General features: G+C 35.4%; 1 protein-coding gene across 1 annotated transcript in view; it reads left to right on the top strand.

The window, feature by feature from the left end:
• Positions 1–19,855, top strand: part of LOC149550684 (uncharacterized) — a 139,265-nt gene that overhangs the window by 18,607 nt on the left and 100,803 nt on the right. The window lies entirely within an intron of this gene.

Genomic DNA, 19,855 nt, shown 5'->3' with positions numbered 1-19,855 from the left:
CCAGTAGGATAGGCTAGGATGAAAAAGTTATTCTGATTCACTTGCACAACTTTGAAGGTACCTTTCCAAAGAGAATCAAACTTATGATGTATACATTTAGGTTCATGTCACTTATCCCACATTAGGACCAGATCATCTTTCATGAATTTTCTTGGCCTTGCTTTCTTGTCAAAGAAGCTCTTCACACACTTTTGATGTTTTTCAATATGATCAAATAATTTCTCACATTCCTCTTCCAACTTGGTGAGATACATAATTTGTTTTCCAGACCACCTTGAAATACTGGGTTCTTAGTTACTTGCTGCAACTTGCAAATGGATATCTCCAATGGCAAGGGAAGACTAGCTTTTATTTTGTATACTAGTTCAAATGGGGAGATGTTGTAGAGCCCATTTGCCATTGCACCAAAAGCCATGACTATTAGTGAACATGGAACACCACATAATTAACCACCTATGGGAAATGGAATGCATCGCATCACCCAAAAATCTCCCCCTCGACGCACATACCAGGTGCTTACGCAGGTCAGGAAGGCACCAGGGAGATTTGAACCCATGACCAGGCCAAAACCAGGCTCTGATACCAATTGTAGAGCCCATTTGTCGTTGCACCAAAAGCCATGACTGTTAGTGAACATGGAACACCACATAATTAACCACCTGTGGTCAGGGGAGTGCGTTGCATCACCCAACAGATGTTGATAGATTTTTTAGGTGTCACCCTATCCACCCAAAGAGATTCATGTAACTTCTTGTACCAATCCTTCTAATTCTCATGGACCAATTTTTTTTCATAATGTTGATTAAGTTTTTATTGCTTGATTTTGTCTAACCATTCCCTTAAGGAAAGTAGTATGAAGAATGACTTAGATGAATGTTATTTTCATAACATAATTCCACAATCTATGTTGAAGAAAAATACATAGCATTATCCATGACAAGGTTTAATGGGACACCAAATCTCACAAGGATGCTCTCCTTGATAAACCTACAGATGACTTTAGAGGTGGTTCTCTTGGTAGGCCTTGCTTCCACCCACTTGCTGAAGTAGTCTATAGTAGTTAGAGTGTATAGATGACCAAAAGAGGAGAGATTAATTGGACCAATGAAGTTAATTCCCGACTACTTAAAGGGGCCTTCTATTACTATTGGCTTTAGTGGTAAGGCAGCCAACTAAGGTTTGCTAGAAAACATCTTACATTTGTCACACTGAGCTATCCACTTATAAGCATCTTTGAACATACTGGGACAATAATAGCACTACCTCAAATTTTTATAAGTTGTTATTCTAGAATAAAAATTTCCACCACAAGCTTCACTATGAAATGCTTGGAGCAACCTTTCTTGTTAAGGCTTATCCACACACCTCAAGAAGGTTCCATCAATTGCCCTCTTATACAATTGAGCATCATAAATGACATACTTTCTTGGCTTAGTCCTAAAATATATTTTCTTCTTGTATGTCAATCCATGTTGACCTTCTTCGTAAGTTAGGAAGTAAGAAATGTTTGAAAACCAAGTGTCTTAGAGACTTACAATTAAAAGTCTTGGCATTTCTTCTTCTTTTCTTGGCTCCTAATTTTCTACAATTATTTTGCACAAGTCATTTCCTCAGATCAATTTTTTTGGTTTTAACTAAATTTCATATTCCTAGACCTTGTCTATCTACACTCCTCTAGTATTGCATCGTATCTCATGCTGAGTCAAGATACTCTTGACTGTTGAATGGAGAACATGCACAATAGAATGCAAATATAAAACATAGAATCTAAAATTTTTAAGTGCTCTTACCACAACATAAGCATGCTTTTCCATCTGAGAGTACTTTAGATCATGCTTCTTGAGAGGGGTTCTCATAAAGGCAATGGGTGCTTGAATACCTTTCTCGCTTTCTTGCATGACTATGGCAGATAATGTATGAGTTGATGCATAACAATACAAATTAAACTCTTTGGTATAATATGGATGAATTAGGATAGAGGCCTTGGCAACAACAACTTTGATTTTGTCAAATCACTTCCTTCAAAAGTCATACCACTTAAATTATTGACTGCCCTTCATCATGTCAATTATGCACTTGGTAATTTCAAAGAAATCGGGAACAAAACTTCTCAAGAAATTTACTTGTCCAAAGAAGGATTTAATCTCAAATTTTCTTGCTGGTAAGTTGAGCTTCTGGATAGAATTGTCATGATCAGGATCAATATTAATGCCTTCTTGAGACACTATATGGCTTAGAATCTTGCCCTCTATAACATAGAAAATATATATTCTTGTGGTTAAGGGAAATTTCATATTGCCTACATCTCATCAATGCTTTTTCCAAGTCCTTAAAATGACCTTCTCATTTCTTGGAGAATACTATTAAATCATTTAGATAGATGACAATAATTTTATCCTTTAGATCTATGAGGATGAATTCATGGCCTTCTAAAAAGTAGCTCTGGTGTTAATTATCCCAAAAGGCATTTTGTTATAAGCAAAGGTTCCACAAGGAGTGTTGAATATTATTTTAAACTGATCACTTGGGTCTACTTCAATTTGATTGAATCCTAAGAAACCATCCAACATGGACATCATCTTATATCATGCCATTATCTTTAGTAGATGATCCATGTTAGGGAGAACATAGTTGTCTTTAAGAGAAGCGTGATTTAGGTTTCTAAAGTCAACACAGATTCTTATCTCCCCATTCTTTTTTTGGATAGGGACAATGTTAGTTATCCAAGTTGAATGGTGTATAGGATATATGATCCTTGCTTCTAGCATTTTATGGATTTCTCTAAATATGAGACTTGGGATCATTGGATTGTAGTTGTGTTGGTTTTGTCTAAAAGGAGTTGCCTTTGGCTTAAGGGGAATTTTATGTTTAAACTCACCATTTTTTGAAAGTTTTAGATCCTCATATCCCCAAGAAAAAATATCTTGGTATTTAGAGAGCAAAATTTTAGCCCTTTTCCTTTATTCATTAGAAAAAATACTACCAATATTAATCATTTTAGGCTTAAACTCAATCCCTATATTCATTCCCTCATAATCTCTAGAGATTCCTCCTTTCCTACCCCTTTCTCTTCTAATGTATGTATCATTTCTCTTGAACATATTTTCTAAATAGATTAGATGCCTAAAAAAAAATTTACCTTTAAGTTGCTCAATGCCAAGCTCCAAATCTTTCTTGCTATTTGGGGAGAACTCTCAGCAGACGATTTCACTTCCTTCAAAGAACTAGTCAGTGAAAGGTTCAACTCCTTCTAAGAAATATTGGATTGGCCTATCATTGGTAAAAAATTTCCATGATTCGGTATTATTAGGTACATTAGGTCTGAAGAGTACTTCGACCTTATATTCTCCATCTTTGAATTCTAGATGAGGTAGCAAAAGGGATGAGTGGTGCAGGGCATCTCCCTTATTTTTGGTTTTACAAGTTGTTAAGGGTTATTTTAGAATTTTTGTGTGTTTAATAAGTTCCAAGAGTCCTTGGAATGCAACTAGTCCCAAGGTGTTTGTAGAAAGAGACAAAATTTCTCCTTACGTCCTAAGTTGGTCAAAAGTTTCTCAATGAGCCAAAAGTTTCTCAATGGGTTAAAATTTGTTAGGGATGGGAAACTAAAGTATTTTTTTACCTAATAGTTCCTAGGAATATTGACTAGGGTCCTAGAATGGTCCTAGGTGGACCCATTTGACCAAAAGATGCAAAGTTGCTTGAGTAACTTTTGCAATTTTGGCAAAAAGGTTGTAAATGGTGGTTTGGGAAGTTGTAACTACCCATTCTCAGTCATTTGAGCATGGGGATCATATTTTAGAAGGTTGGAATGTTTCAAGATAGATTATGCATGTATGAGCCTGTTGTACAAATGTTTTCCTAATTTTTCCATTATTTTTGTAGTGTTTAATGTGCTAGTACGATTGTGTATGAATTGGCACTGATGATCTAACTTTAGGAAATTGTAGTGATTTTTTTACCTTTGTTTTTCATATTCACATTCTATCTCAAGTTTCATGGTTAGTGAGTAGTGAAGGGTTCTTGGTGACTGATTTGTGATTCTCTTTCACAAGCTTGTTACCAAAATAATGGTTCAACCTAATCACCCACAGTGGAAAATGTGTGAAAGCTTTTGGGATGATAGGTTAGACACTTTAAATAAATTTATTTCATTATTTTTTCATTTTTTTGATTGGTTTCCAAGTATTGGAGTGATGCCCTAGGCTGGCTACTAGGAGTAGGTGAGCCAAGACAGTGAAAAGATGTTGTTGCAGAGCACACCCAGGATCAGTTTGGGCCAAACTAATGGCATGTACCAGAGACCTAGGATATTAAATTTAAGGAACAATTAATTTTAAGTAATGATTTTAAGTTTGAAAGGACTTAAAATCCTTTTAGTGAAAACTGGTTCAGAGGCCTAAATATAGGCTAGAAACTAGGGCTCAAGGGTGAATAGGGTTGTGGGTGCTTTGGGGCTCTACAAATTTGGAATCTAGGAGTGCTAAGTGATATCTTTGAGATTTCTAAGTTCTTCCATGAGGTTTTTTGAAATTATTTGGGAAAATGGAATAAAATAGGGTTACTAGACCTAAAGCAAATAGGCCTAATTAGTCCTATTTGAAGATAGTGACTTTTTAGTCATTATTTAGATGACTAGAGGCATTGGAAAAGGTCAAAAAGGATATGGATGGTACTGACAACATTAGTAGAGGCCAATGAAGGGTGAGATAAATATCCTAAGCAAGGGTTAGGGTTCTAAGGGAAGGAAGGGCTAGTATGATTAGTGCCTTGGTAAAGGAGTTTGAGTCTACACCAACCCAATTATACTAAGGAGACAAGTTGGGGTAAGATTATTGGAGGCTAAGATTGGTGGAAAGATCAAGGAAACAAGAACCATTGGATGGTTCAAGTATTAGATCCTTAATTAGGAGTGGTTAAGTGTTTGAACCCTATAACCCTTTGTATCAGATTGGTATCAAAGCCAACTTTTAGTTTGGTGTATGTCAAACATGGAATATGGTCAAGAGGTTGATAATATGTCACCCAAGGAAATGAGCAAGGTTACAATTGTGGATTTGGTCAAGGATATTGGTGCAAGAGCACCTAGGGTAAGGTAAATCCCTAATCTAATTTTTTTCTTTTAGATGGTCTAATAAACCATTGGGGTAATAAGGACTATTTATAAAGTCCCAAGGTGATTCTAGGTGGTTTGAATAGGTAGGCTGTGGCATGGGAGGCAAATCTTGTCAATTAGATCCTAATTGCTCAAAAGTTGCTCTAGGTGAAAACAAGTGGTAAAATGATTCAAGAAGGGGCAAGGAGTATGTTAGAAGGGTCCTTAGATGTACTAAGGTCATTTTAACATTTTTAGGAGAAAATTGGCCAAGTTTGGAGGTCTAATGAGAAAAATTGCAAAAGTTGCATTGACAACTTTTCAATTTTGTGTAATTGCTTGACAACATTTTATGAAGTTTTTAAAAAACCCAAAAAATTGGGTAGTTATGGTTCAAACTAAAGGCTATAATGGAGCATGAAGTCTATTTAAGACTTTTCCAACTCATTTCCAAGGGTTGGACAGTTGGGTGTACGAACAACACCTATAACAGAGCTATATTGTGCATTGGAGAGTGGTTTTTGAAGTTTGAATAGAGTTTTTGGATTTAACAATGAACTATTTTTTATGGAATAGTATCTTGTGATCATGTTTTTAACTTTTGTGCATTTTTTTCAAATTTCAAGTAAGTATTTGATAGGGTGTACAAAATTGTTTTGGTTTAGGAATCTCACTATCTAATTTTGTAGTGCAAGCATGAAAGTGACTATGGCTTGAGTGTCATTGGTCAAGACACCATGGATCTTGGAGACCAAGAAATATCCTTTGTAAATAGTGTAAATATCATTTTTGGATTTTTTGGAAGGCCAAATGTTGTTTTTACAAGTGAGCCCTAGGCAAGCAAGCAAGTTTGGCAAGGTGCAAGGAAATGGAGTTTTGTGTTGAACAAAAGATTGGCATGGGTCAATCTTGAGTTATAAATGTAGGAAAAGTGTATGAAGTGATAAAAACTTAGAGGAGTTTGGGGATGGAGTTTGACACCTATGGTGAAGAAAACATAAACATTGCCTTTGAAACCCTTAAAAAGAGGGTTTTTTGAAGTCATATTGTACGGCCAATTCTGGAGCCAAAGACCTAAAAAATCCTCAAGGTTAGGTCATAAGTAAAAAAATTCTTGAATATACCAAGGGGCCTTACTTAATTTTTTTGTGATTTATTTCACTTTTCCTTATTTTGAGGAGGGCTAATAGGGGCTCTTAGGACTACAAGTACTAACTAGGCAATTTGGTGATTTGTGAGTGAGAAACTCAAAAGAATTATGCATAATGATGGGAAATGGGTCAAGAACCTTAGTAGGAAGGTTAAACCTTTATTTTGGGCCACTTTATGCATATGGTGAAGTTTTGGCATTCTAGGTCAAAGAATGCATACAGGGTGATTTGGAGGAATAGTATTGGAACTTGAATTATTGGGAGAGTTTCTTGGAGAAAGGGAATTGTAGAGGGATCCTCTAGGTTAAGATTAGATGAAGAAGCCCTAAGTAGGCTAAGAGTATCCTAGGAAGAGAAATAAATCTCTTAGGTGAAGAAGCTCCCCATCAAAGTGGTATTAGAGCCATATGATTAGGTTTGTGGTGGTATATTGTATTCTATGGAGTCAAGTGGGTCTACAAAGATGGTTACCAATGCAGAGTTGGAAAAGGAGGTAGATGATAAAAAGAAGCTCCTAGAAGAGAAGACCAAGGTTCTAGATGAGGCCCTAGAAGAGGTGAAAGATAAGTTGAAAGAGATAGAGGATGCAGCCCAAGCTAAGGAAGCTAAAGACTTTGGAAAGGGTAAAGAAACAGTTAGTTTGGAGGTTGAGATTCCTAAAAAAGATCCTCCACTTGGTGAGAAGGAACCATTCTTTAAAGCCCTCAAGGCATTTGGAGGGAAGATCCTAGAGAATTTTTCCTTATTCCATGGCAAGATGGATGTAGAGGTAGTCCTAGAATGGCTTGAGAGCATTAAGAACTACTTTGAGAGTAAAGGGACAATAGAGGCCCAAAAGGTGAGGTTTGGAAAATCTAGGTTGAAAGGTCAAGCTTTGACATGGTGGAGGTTTGTAGAAGATGAAAGAGAGAGTGAAGGGAAGAAGCCTATAGCTAATTGGAAGGCTATGGTGGCAAAGATAAAAGAAAACTATCTACTAGAAGACTATGAGATTTAGATTCACAAGAAGAGGCAGAATCTAAGGCAGCAGGACCTTGATGTGGCTACCTATACTAAGGGGTTTCAAAAATTGGCCTTAAGATCAAGTGTGCAAGAAGTGGAGAGCATAAAGGTGGCCAAATATTTAAATGGCCTTAAATGGTCCATCTAAGATGATTTGAGCTTTTTTATCCTCGCCACTCTACAAAGTTGTTTTCAAATGTCTAGAGAAGTGGAAGAAAAACTAAGGAATAAAGGGGACTCAAATTCCAAGAACAAGGGTAGAGGTAAGGACTTTAGAAGTGGGTCAGCAAGAGGTTCTAGTGCCCAGAATAATGAGTAGAGAAGATATGGAGACTTGAAGTGGAATGATTAGGCTAGTGAGTCTAGTTAGAGGGGAGGGTCAAGTGGAATGAGCAGGCTAGTGAGTCTAGTCCGAGGGGAGGCTCTAGTAGAGGTAGACGATCCAATAATGTTGGTAGAGGCAGATACAAAATTAGTAGCAGAGGTTTGAAATTTAGTAACACGAAGTGTTATAACTATGGCAAGTTGGGACACCCTTCTTACAGATGTCCAGAGAAAGCCTCATCTGCTTATGGGGAAAATAAAATCACATACATAAAAGAAGAAGACAATTAGAAGGTAGGAGAAGTGGACCTTGATGTTGAGTAGGGTGAGAACCTCATGTTGAGGAGAGTATTGGTTAAGGATCTAGTTAAAGATGAACCAAAATAGGGAAGAGCATTGTTTAGAACAACATGAAAACTATTGGGCAAGGTATGCAAAGTGATTATAGATTCAGGGTCTACTGATAATGTCTTGTCAGAGGAGGTAGTACAAAAGCTTGGCTTGACCAAGATTCCACATGTGTGTCCTTATAGGGTGATTTCGTTGAATAAGGGGTAGAATATCCTAGTAAATGAACAAGTGTGGGAAAATATCACCATTGGCAAGTATCAGGACAAGATCTTATATGATGTGCTTCCCATGGATGCTTGTCACTTATTGTTGGGAAGACCTTGGAAGTATGATGGGGAGGAAGCACATCATGGGAAAGATAACAAGTATTCCTTCAAGAAGGATGGAGTCACTTATAGGATCTAGTCTATAGTGGAAGAAGACAAGGTGGAGAAGACTAGGGATAAGAAATTGGTCATGAGTGGGAAAGAATTCCTCAAGGACTTGAAGGAGGGTGAAGGAATTGGATATGTTATTATGGTGAAACCCAAGGAAGAGAATTCACCTTCACCCAACCTATATGTGTAGAAGTGAAAGAGTTATTGGATCAATTTAAAGATATCATTTGTGATGGAGCACCACCAACCCTATCACCTAAGAGATCCATAAGTCATCAAATTGACTTCATACCAGGAGAATCACTACCAAGCAAAGCTGCATAAAAGATGACTCCAAAGCATAACAAGGAGATTGCAAGGAAAGTTCAAGAGCTACTTGACTAGGGGCTGATTAGAAAGAGCATCAGCCCATGTGTCATATCAGTGATCTTAGAACCCAAAAAGGAAGGTAAGTGGAGAATCTGTACTAATTCCAAAGAAATTAATAGAATCACATTTAGGTATAGATTTCCTTTTCCTAGGATAGAGGATTTAATGGACTGTCTAGGTGGAGCTAGGAAAATTGATCTTAAAGTGGATACTATCAAATTAGGATGAAAGAAGGAGATGATTGTAAATCTGAATTTAAGAATGCTAAAGATCTCTATGAGTGGTTGGTAATGTCATTTGGTCATAACAATGCACCAAATATCTTCATGAGAGTCATGAATGAGGTCTTGAAAGACTACATAGGGGTATTTCTTTTTGTATACTAAGATGACATCCTCATCTTTAGTAAGACCAAGGATGTGTTGGAAGCATAAATGTTGATGATACTCCTATAGGGGAGTATTGTGGAAACATGATTATATCATTATCATGATTATATGTAACATTCATGAATATGTTTATCATTGATGTCAACATAGCAATTTTTTGTGGTATCTGATAGAAGAATAGCGGTAAAGATCAAATTGGTATGGACATATCATTGAGTATTTTCACAAGTTAGGTTAAAGGGAGATACTACTAAGTGTCTATTATATGTAGCTAACCTTGGGAGAAAAAGATATTAACTGTAGAAGAAGTTATGCAAGTTTTGGTGAAGACTGTTCTAAGATAGAGTTTATAGAAGCATATTCTGGTAAACTTGTTATATCTCTTAGAAGAGTTATTATGCTAAGAAGGAAGATTAAAGGTATGTAGAAGACATGTTGGAGATGATGTGGCTAACATTATTTTTCATGATATCACTCACACGGAAATTCATTCAAGTTACAAGGTGACACATTGATGTTATCGCTAAGTAAAACATGTTCTTAATGAGGTCCTAGAATAATTAATTAAGAAGGTGTAATAGCTGACTCAAGAGAAGTGTTTTATGGATTTGGTATAAAGAAAGGACATTTTCCTTTGTTCTACATGAATGATTGCAAGAAGTATGAAGAGAAAAAAAGAGGAGAAAAGAGATGAATGCTGAGTAATTGTGAAGATAAGTAGAGTAGAGTGAAGTTGAAGAAAACTTCATTGCTGAGGTTTTATTTTGAGATCTGAGGTTTTTGACCTAGTCTACAAGGTTTGATAGTGATTGGTCCAATTGATAGGACAAAAGAAAGATGATAAAGCATAGTACGTACAACTATTCTACAAGGAATAGTTGAGAGATCAGTTGGACAGTGAAGTTCAGTGGTCTTTCCCCATAAGCTATTTGGACACTGGGTCCTTCTGGCTTCTGTAACTCCTAACATGGTTTGCACAACTCCTAATAGGGTTGCAATCTTCTAACAAGGATTCAAAGTCTCCTAACAGGGGCTCTTCTATACTAAATGTGTTTATAGACTCCTAAAATGGTCCATCCTCCAACAAGGAATATATACATTAGTATATATTTATGGGCATCATTCCCACTAGGGTTTTCCCTTTGATCAAGGTTTTCCATAGTTAATAAATCTGGTGTAATTGTGTATGTACATCTTGTTATGGTTGTTGTTTACTATGATTGAATGGTTAAGGTTAATTAGGTTTGATAAATGTTTTAATTGGATAATTGATTCAGCCACCACCTCCCCCCCCCCCCCATTATCTTGGTGGACTATTATTTCTAATAATTGGTATCAGAGCAATAGGTCCTTGAAGATAAAGTTTAACAACTTTGGGAAATCCATGAGTAGCATATTCAGAAAGGATAGTCTGAATTTTTATGGAACAAATTATGGTAGCGGGAAGGAAAAGATGAAGACACATCTACTATGTATGGGTCTAAGATATTGGATCTTGACAAAATTAGAAAAGACATGGAAACTTGTACAGAGGATGAGAGAACTTTTTATGTGCAGCATGAGAGCTAGAGAAGCACTTTGTCTACACTTCCTGAAATAAGTTATAATCGGGTAAAAACGCTTGATATTTGGAAAGCTATAGAAAATAGCTTTGAAGGTGATGAACATTCTAAGAAAATGAGGCTAGAAAGTTGGATTTTTGCATTTCAAGATGCTAAAATGGTGGAAGAGGAATCTATACGAACCTATGTAGGTAGAATATCAAAAATTACTATAGGTATCAAATCTCAAGGAGGAACCAAGGAAGATGATGAGGTGATTTGGAAGATATTGAAGAGTTTAACACCACCATTTAAGTAAGCAATTCAAATGATACAGTTGTTGATCACTTCTATTCAAGATTGCACCAAGGAAACATTACTTGGGAGACTTGAAGCAGTTGAGAATGAGCTTAGATAGTCTAGAGAATTGTCTAGAATAGAGATAGCCATTAGTGCCCTAAATATTCAACCTAATCTATCAAGGAGCACAAGTGTTAGAGGAGATTTTGCTAGCAGTAGAAGATTAGATGAGGACAGAAAGATAGAAGTAGGAGTAGCCCTTCCTGTAAGAAGAGAAAAAGACGGTAAGAAAATATTTAAATTTTGGACTTGTAATGAGTTTGGTCATTATGCATCTAAGTGTCCTAAAAAAGAGAAAAGGTATAAAGGAAAGTTCAAACCTAGAAGATATAAAGATTGTTTGTATGTCAATGAAGAAGATGAATCTGATGAACAAGCAGTAAGTGCTAGTGATGATGAAATAGGATTTGTGGCTATTAAAGAAGAAAGTCCAGAGAAAATGGTTTTGATATCACATGTTGAAAAGAAATCTAATTGGATAATTGACAGTGATTATTCACATCATATGAATCATGATATGAACAATTTTTTTTACTTTAGAAGTTATGATGGAGGCATTGTTAGAGTTGGAAATAATGTAGCTTGCCATGTTAAAGGTATTGGATCTATAACTCTTGATGGTAAGACTAACACTGAGTATGTATATTTTGTTGATGGTTTAAAACACAATCTTTTGAGTTTTGGACAACTAGCGGATAAAGTTTATCAGTTTTAGTTCACATAGAAGACATGCATGATCAAATAAAAAGATGGAAAGGTAATTGGAATAGGAACAAAATCTAAAGGTAATGTATTTCAGCTGAATCCCATTGAAATGACATGTTTGGTTGCAAAGGTAGATGATAGTTGGTTATGGCATAAGAGATTTGTCATATCAACTTTGATAGCATTGTGAAAATTAGTAATATGTTTGCAGTCAGAGATTTTCTTAAGATTGTAAAGCCTACTAATACAATTTGTAGAGAGTGTGTATTGGCAAAACGTAACAAAGCTTCTTTTCCCAACAAGAGGTTTGCTACTACAAAAAATTTGGAGATCATATACACAAATTTTAGTGATCCTACAAAGACTAAAGGATTCTATGGTGAAAGATACTTCATGATTACTATTGATGATTTTTCTAGAATGATGTGGGTTACATTTCTTAAAGAGAAATCAAAGACATTTGACAAGTTCAAGATATTCAAGAATAGAGTTCAGAATGAATCAGGCATGAAGAATAGATTTTTAAGATTAGATAGAGGAGGAGAGTTTACTTCAAATGATTTTAACATCTTTTTTAAAGCTAATGGAATCAAAAGACAACGTTCAACTCCTAGAACCCCTAAATAAAATGGCATTGCATAAATAAGAAATAGGTCAGTAATAGAAGCAACAAGAGCTATGTTAGCTGAGAATGATATATCCAAGACATTTTGGAGACAAGATATGAATATAGTAGTTTATACTATGAATAGAGTGTAGGTCAAGAAAGACACAAACAAGACCCCTTATGAACTATGGTTTGGTCACTCACCTATAGTTTAGTATTTTAGAATTTTTGGTAGCAAATGTTATATCAAAAGAGATAATGATGTTTGTAAATTTGATTCTAGAAGTGATGAAGGTATGTTTCTTGGTTATTCATTGAAAAGAAGAGCTTATAGATGTTATAATTTGAGAACTAATGCTATTGTTGAAAGTGCAAGTGTAAGAGTTGATGAGAAATTCAGAATACAAGAAAGAATAGTTGACTACAATTCTGATGATGAGAATGTTGTTGTTTCTAAACCAAGGAATGATGGAGTATTTTTTAAGACTAACAATGATTTGTAGAATGAAGGTTAGATAAGGTAGGAATAAAGTTCAAAACCTAGAATGGAGCTAAGAGTTCAGATAACAACTCCTACTTCTAGTAAGAATAAGACAAAGAATCATCCACCAGAGTAGATCATCGATAGAAAAGATAAATGTGTGATGACAAGAAATAGAATTAGTGAAGAACTATGTTTGATATCTTAAGTAGAACCAAAGAATGTAGATGAGGCATGCAAATATGACTATTGGAAGCAAGCTATGAAAGAAGAATTGGATCAGATAGTGAAGTATGAGACAAGGGAATTGGTCCCTAGACTAGTAGACAAGAATGTGATAGGAACAAAATGGGTATTCAAGAACAAGATGAATGAACAAGGTGAATTTATAAGGAACAAAGAAAGATTTATATGTAAAGATTACTCACAACAAGAAGGAATAGACTATGAAGAAACCTATGCTCTTATGGCAAGAATTAAAGTAGTAAGGTTATTCTTAACCTGTGCAACACATAAGAAATTCAAAGTGTATTAGATGGATGTCAAGTCAACATTTCTAAATGGAGAACTTAAAGAAGAGGTATACATAGAATAGCCTAAAGGTTTTCCTTTAACAGATGATGAGGACATGGTATGTAGATTAAAGAAAGCATTGTATGGCTTAAAATAAGCAGCCAGAACCTAGTATGCAAGGTTGGATAAGCATTTGACAAAACTTGGATTTAGCAAAGGTATGGCAGAAAATAATCTCTACTAGAAAGAAATAGATAATGGATTGATGACTTTGGTAATGTTTGTTGATGATATCATGTTTGGAGGAGATGACAATAAAAGTGAAAAGTTTGCAAGAGAAATAAAGAAGGAATTTGAAATGAGCATGATAGGGGAAATGAAATACTTCCTAGGGTTATGGATTGTGTAGGATAAAGAAGGAATCTTTATTTCTCAAACTAAGTATTTGAAAGATTTATTGAAAAGGTTTGGTTTGGAAACATGTAAAAAAGTTGGAACACCTATTATAACTAGACACAAGTTATCTACAAATGGTGAGACACCTATTGTTGAGAAGAAGAAGTAAAAATCTATGATTGAAGGATTGTAACATATGACTCACACAAGGCTAGACATAGCAAAGCAGATTATGCATTAGTTAAAAGGATATTTATATATCTGAAGGGAACACCAAAGTTCAGATTGTGGTATGAAAAATCTAATGATTTCACTTTATATGCTTATATTAATGTTGATTGGGTAGGTAGTATGGATGAAAAAAATAGCACCAGTGGTGGAGCATTTTTTCTTGGAGGAAGATTGGTCTCTTTGTTAAGAAAAAAGTAGGATTGTATCTCACAAAGTACAACAGATGCAAAATATATTACAATAGTAAACAATTGTAATTAAGTTGTTTGGATGAAGTAGATACTAAAGGATATAATGATAGAATTCAATGAACCTATTGTCATACATTGTGATAACAAAAGCATAGTGAATATGTCTAAGAATCTAGTGTTGCATTCTAAGACTAAGCACATTTCTATCAAATATCACATGTTGAGAGAGAAAGTTTTAGAAAAGGAAATCAAACTGGAGTATGTAAGCACCAAAGAGAAGATTGTAGATATTTTTACCAAGCCTCTTCCCAAAGAAACTTTTGAATATTTTTGAAGTATGCTGGGGGTTATGCCCCTACCTACATTAAAGTAGATGATGCAAGAGTGCATCAGTCTAGTGATACAGAGCATTATTGTTTGTCTAGACTAAATGTTGATGCTTCCTATTTGGGGGAGTAGCTGTGATGGATAGAGTCATCTAGGACTCTTGATAGATTTTTTTAAATAGTTTCTTTGGACACTTGAGCAAGTTAGAGACCATTATTGTAGAGATTGACAAGATGCAATGATAGATGGTTGTTGAAACCCTTGACATTGATGTCAATGGGGGAGAGATTACATCATGAAAAACATTTTGATACATGGAGAAGTTACATCAATGGGGGACAATGATTGATGAAGAGGACTTGAAAAATCATTGATGAAGAGGATTTGAAAAGAAAGGACAAATAGTCTTTAATATTTGGTATTCTTGGAACTAGATGTTTTTTCATCTATCTTGCCATCAATGCCAAAGAGGGAGATTGTTGGAACCATGAATATTGATGGTACTTCTATGGGGGAGCATTATAGAAGCATGACTATGTTTATCATTGATGTCAACATAGCAGTTTTCTATGGTTTCTGACAGAAGAACAACAGTAAAGATCAAGTTGGTATAGATAGATCATTGAGTATTTTCACTAGTGAGGTTACAGGGAGATACTACTAAGTTTCTAGTATATGCATCTAACCTCGGAAGAAAAAGATATTTAAGTCTAGAAAAATTTGCAAGTTTTGGTGAAGATTGTTTTGAGATAGAGTTTATGTTGGGTGATGCGACGCGCTCCCCTGCCCACAGGTGGTTAATTATGTGGTGTTCCATGTTCACTAACAGTCATGGCTTTTGGCACAACGAAAAATGGGCCCAACAATTGGTATCAGAGCCTAGTTTTGGCCTGGTCATGGGTTCAAATCTCCCCGGTGCCATCCCGACCTGCGTAAGCACCTGGTATGCGCGTCGAGGGGGAGATTGTTGGGTGATGCGACGCGCTCCCCTGCCCACAGGTGGTTAATTATGTGGTGTTCCATGTTCACTAATAGTCATGGCTTTTGGTGCAACGGCAAGTGGGCCCTACAGTTTACAAAAGCATGTTCTGGTAAACTTGTTATATCTCTTAACAGATTTGTTATTATAAGAAGAAATATTAAAGGCATGTAGAAGACATTTTGGAGATGACATGGCTAATTTTTCTCATCATAATATCAAATGTTATCACTAAGTAAAACATGTTCTTAATGAGGTCCTCTAATAATTGATTGAGAAGGTGTAATAGCCAACTCAAGAGAATTGTTTTATGGATTTGATATAAAGCAAGGGAATTTTCCTTTTTTATACATAACTGATTGTTGTTAGGATTAAACCATAGACAAAAAATAACAATTACATGCAAATATAAACAATATCAAAAATAATAGATTGCATAGAAAAAGAACACAAGACACCAAGATTTAACGTGGTTCACCCAATCCCTAGGCTATGTCCACCAAATAGCAAGTCCAATATTTTTACGATCTAGTGATTAAAACCTTATTACAATCTATAATCCCTTACAACTAAATACTGTTGCAAGAACCAATTTTGTATCACAACTATGAAACAATCCTTAACCCTAAGCCCTTTTATACAAGTATTTTACCACTTTAGGGTTATAATTAATAATTATATGTTGGCCCAAAATCTCAATCAGTCACCACAATCTAACAATCTCCCACTTGGGGACTAACCAAGCTCTACACTAAACAAAAATCTCCCACTTGGAGACTGACCGCTACTCCATGAGGCTCCCACTGGATGAAACCACCCTAGACTCTGTTGTTCTTTTATTCATGGTTAGTCTAGAAGACCAACCGAAGCTAAATAGGAGTTCAACTTCTCCCTTGTTACTACCTTTGTAAACATATATGTTGGATTCTCATCTATATGTATCTTGTCTAGCTTTAACTATCCATCCTCCAAAACTAACTGAATGAAATGGTACCACAACTGTATGTGTTTGGTCTTTGAATGCAAAGCTAAATTCTTGGCAAGATGAATGGAACTCTGACTATCTGTAAACAAATAATTATCCTTCTGAGGGTTTCCCAATTCTTATAAGAAGAACTAAAGCCATATCATCTCTTTGGTTGCCTCTACAGTAGCAACATAATCTGCCTTCGTAGTGGATAGAGCATTAATCTTCTATAACCTAGAAACCTAGCTTGCCACTGCCCTACCAATAGTAAAGACATAACCTATAGTACTCCACCTGGTATCAATATCCCTAGCAAAATTTGAGTCAACATAGCCCTATAAATCAGTAGTAGAGCCCCCAAAGTGTAAACACCTATGGATGTTCCTCTCAAATATCTAAGAATCCATTTGACTACGTTCCAATGCTCAATTCCTAGATGACTCATATACCTGCTAACAACTCCTACTACATGTGCAATATCTGGCCTAGTACATACCATAGCATACATAATGCTTCCTACAGTTGAAGCATAGGGTACCTTGGACATATTATCCTCATCTTCTTGTGTGTTGGGACACATCTCCTTAGTCAACTTCAAATGAACAAGTAAAGATGTACTGACAGCTTTAGCATTCTCCATAGAGAAATGTTGAAACACCTTCTCCACATAATCAGCCTGAGATAGTGTCAATTTCCTATTCTTCCTATCTCTACAAATCTTCATATCAAGGATTTTTTTTGCTGCCCCCAAATCCTTCATAGAAAATGCATGTGCTAACTGGCATTTGAGCCCCTTAATAAGATCCATGTTAGACCAAACTATAAGCATATCATCAACATATAAACATAAAATAATGTAGCTATCATCATCTAACCTCTTAAAATAAATGCAATGATCTGAATGACACCTATTGTATCCATGCTCATGCACTAACCTATCAAATTTTAGATACCATTGTCGAGATGCTTAATTAAAGCCATATAAACTTTTCTTCAATTTGCACACTAAATTCTCCTTACCTTTGACTACAAATCCCTATGGCTAAGCCATATATATCTCTTCATCCAAATCACCATGAAGGAAGGTTGTTTTAACATCAAGCTACTCTAAATGCAAATCTTCAATAGCCACAACACTTAAAATAGTACGCATAGAAGTCATCTTAACAACAGGAGAAAATATATCATCAAAATCAATGTCCTTTTTCTATGCAAATCCTTTTACAACTAACCTGGCTTTAAATCTTTTCTTACCTCCATCCTCCTCTTTTAACCTGTAAACCCACTTATTCTGTAAATCTCTTTTACCTATAGGCAACTTGCATAAATCCCATGTCTTATTCTTCAGCAGAGAGTTCAATTCATTCATTGTAGACTCCCACTGAATCTTAGTATCCACCTGCACAACTTCATCATAACATTCAGGTTCACCAACATTGGTAAGTAAAATTGAATACAAAGAGGGAGAGAATCTTTCTAGAGGTCTAATTTGCCTTGTTGACCATCTAACATTCACTGGTGTGTGTGGTATTTTTTGTTACGATTGTTGCACATCATGAGGAATGGCTGGAACATCAGCTTTTGGAGTATCATCCAGCACTACATAATCATCTTCTTTCTTCTCATGTTGCTGCAACAAATCTTTGTACAACACTTTCTCATTGAATATGACATCCCTACTTCTTACAATTTTATGATTTTCAAAATCCCAAAGCCTATAACCAAATTCATTATTTCCATATCCAAAAAATAAACATTTCTTTGACTTAGCTTCTAGCTTGGTTCTATTTTCAAAATCTATGTGAACAAATGCTTCACAACCAAAGATTTTAAGAAAAGAATAACTCACCTTCTTACTAGTCCATACTTTCTTTGGAATACCACAACCCAAAGGATTAGAGGGACCTCTATTAATCAAATATATAGTAGTATTGACAGCCTTTGCCCACATGTGTAAGGGCAATCTAGCATGCAACCCCATGCTCCTTGCACACTCCATTATAGTCTTGTTTATGTGTTTAGCCACTCCATTTTCATATGGAGTTCTTGGAATAGTTTTCTGTCTACAAATACCATTAGTGGAGCAATAATCTTCAAATTCATAACTACAATACTCACCACCATTATCAAATCTGACACATTTTAATTTCTTACAAGTCTCATTTTCAACCAAGCATTTATATCCCTTAAAAGTTTGAAATACATCATATTTCTATCTAAGGAAATAAATCCATACTTTTATAGTTGCATCATCAATAAATGTAACATAATAATGAGATCCACCAAGGGAAGATACCTAAGTCAGTCCCCATACATTAGTATGCACAAGCTTTAATTTCTCTTTTTTGTTTTCCTTTCCAGTCTTCACAAAACTCACTTTCTTTTGTTTTCCATACACACAACTTTCATAAAAATCCATATTAACACATTTCAAACCTAGTAGAACTTTCTTTAAATGAAGTGCTTTCATACCTTTCTCACTCATGTGCCCAAGTCTATTGTGCCATAGTGTTTTATCATAATTTATAACAACTATTTGTTCTTCTTGATCAACTGCAACAACTATTTTTGAACATTCATTTTTTTCTAAAACAATTAAAGTAGAAGGAAAAATATGACCTATACAAAGATATAAGGTTCCTACTTTCACACCTTTTGCTACTACAAGGGAACATTTTGAAACCTTCCAATTTTTATCATTAAAAGTAACTAGATAACCCTTATCACTGAGTTGCCTTGCTGAAATTAAATTCCTACTCAACTTTCGAACATGTCTTAGCTCATGTAGTAGCCAATGATTCCCATTCTGCAACTTAATCTTAACTTTTCCCTTTCCAACAATCTAACAAGGTTCATTATCCCCCAAATAAATAAGTCCAAAATCCCCTTGGACATAATCAATGAAATAACCTCTATGAGGTGTAGCATGAAATGAAGCATCAAAATCTAAAACCCATGAATCATCAACACTTTCTTAAGACAAAAGAAAAGCATCGTCTTTGGATTTGTTACCACATTTTCCTCCTTGCCTCCATCTAGTTTATCTCCTTCATTTTTCTTTCGATTCCAAAAATCTTTCTTTCTGTGCTCTGGTTTCCCATAGTACTAGCAGTCATTCAGTCCTCTCAATTGAGACATCCTCCCCTTTGACTTTCTTCTTGATTTTCCATGCATTCTAGAATTACTTCCTCTCTAAGTCGATCCGCCCATGCATTTTGTATTCAAAGTAGTTCTTGATGTAGATCCACCTACGATTTTCCTACGAGTTTTCTCACTCAAAAATAACACCGATCACATCATCATATTTTAGGGTACTAGATCCAAGAAAAAAATTACTCACAGCCATTACCAAGCCATTCCAGCTTTCAAGCAAAGAACACAAAATCAAGAGAGCCCTAGTTTCTTCATCAAAATTGATATGGATAGAAGATAAGTGACTAGTAATAGTATTAAACTTATTTAAATGATCTGCAATAGATCCACCTTCTGCCATTTTCAT

The sequence above is a fragment of the Cupressus sempervirens genome, chromosome 6 (assembly GCF_028749045.1).
Source record: "Cupressus sempervirens isolate cs-2001-9-10 chromosome 6, ASM2874904v1, whole genome shotgun sequence".
Taxonomy (NCBI): domain Eukaryota; kingdom Viridiplantae; phylum Streptophyta; class Pinopsida; order Cupressales; family Cupressaceae; genus Cupressus; species Cupressus sempervirens.
The sequence above is the reverse complement of the archived record's forward strand: the minus strand, read 5'-3'. Positions and strand labels throughout refer to the sequence as shown.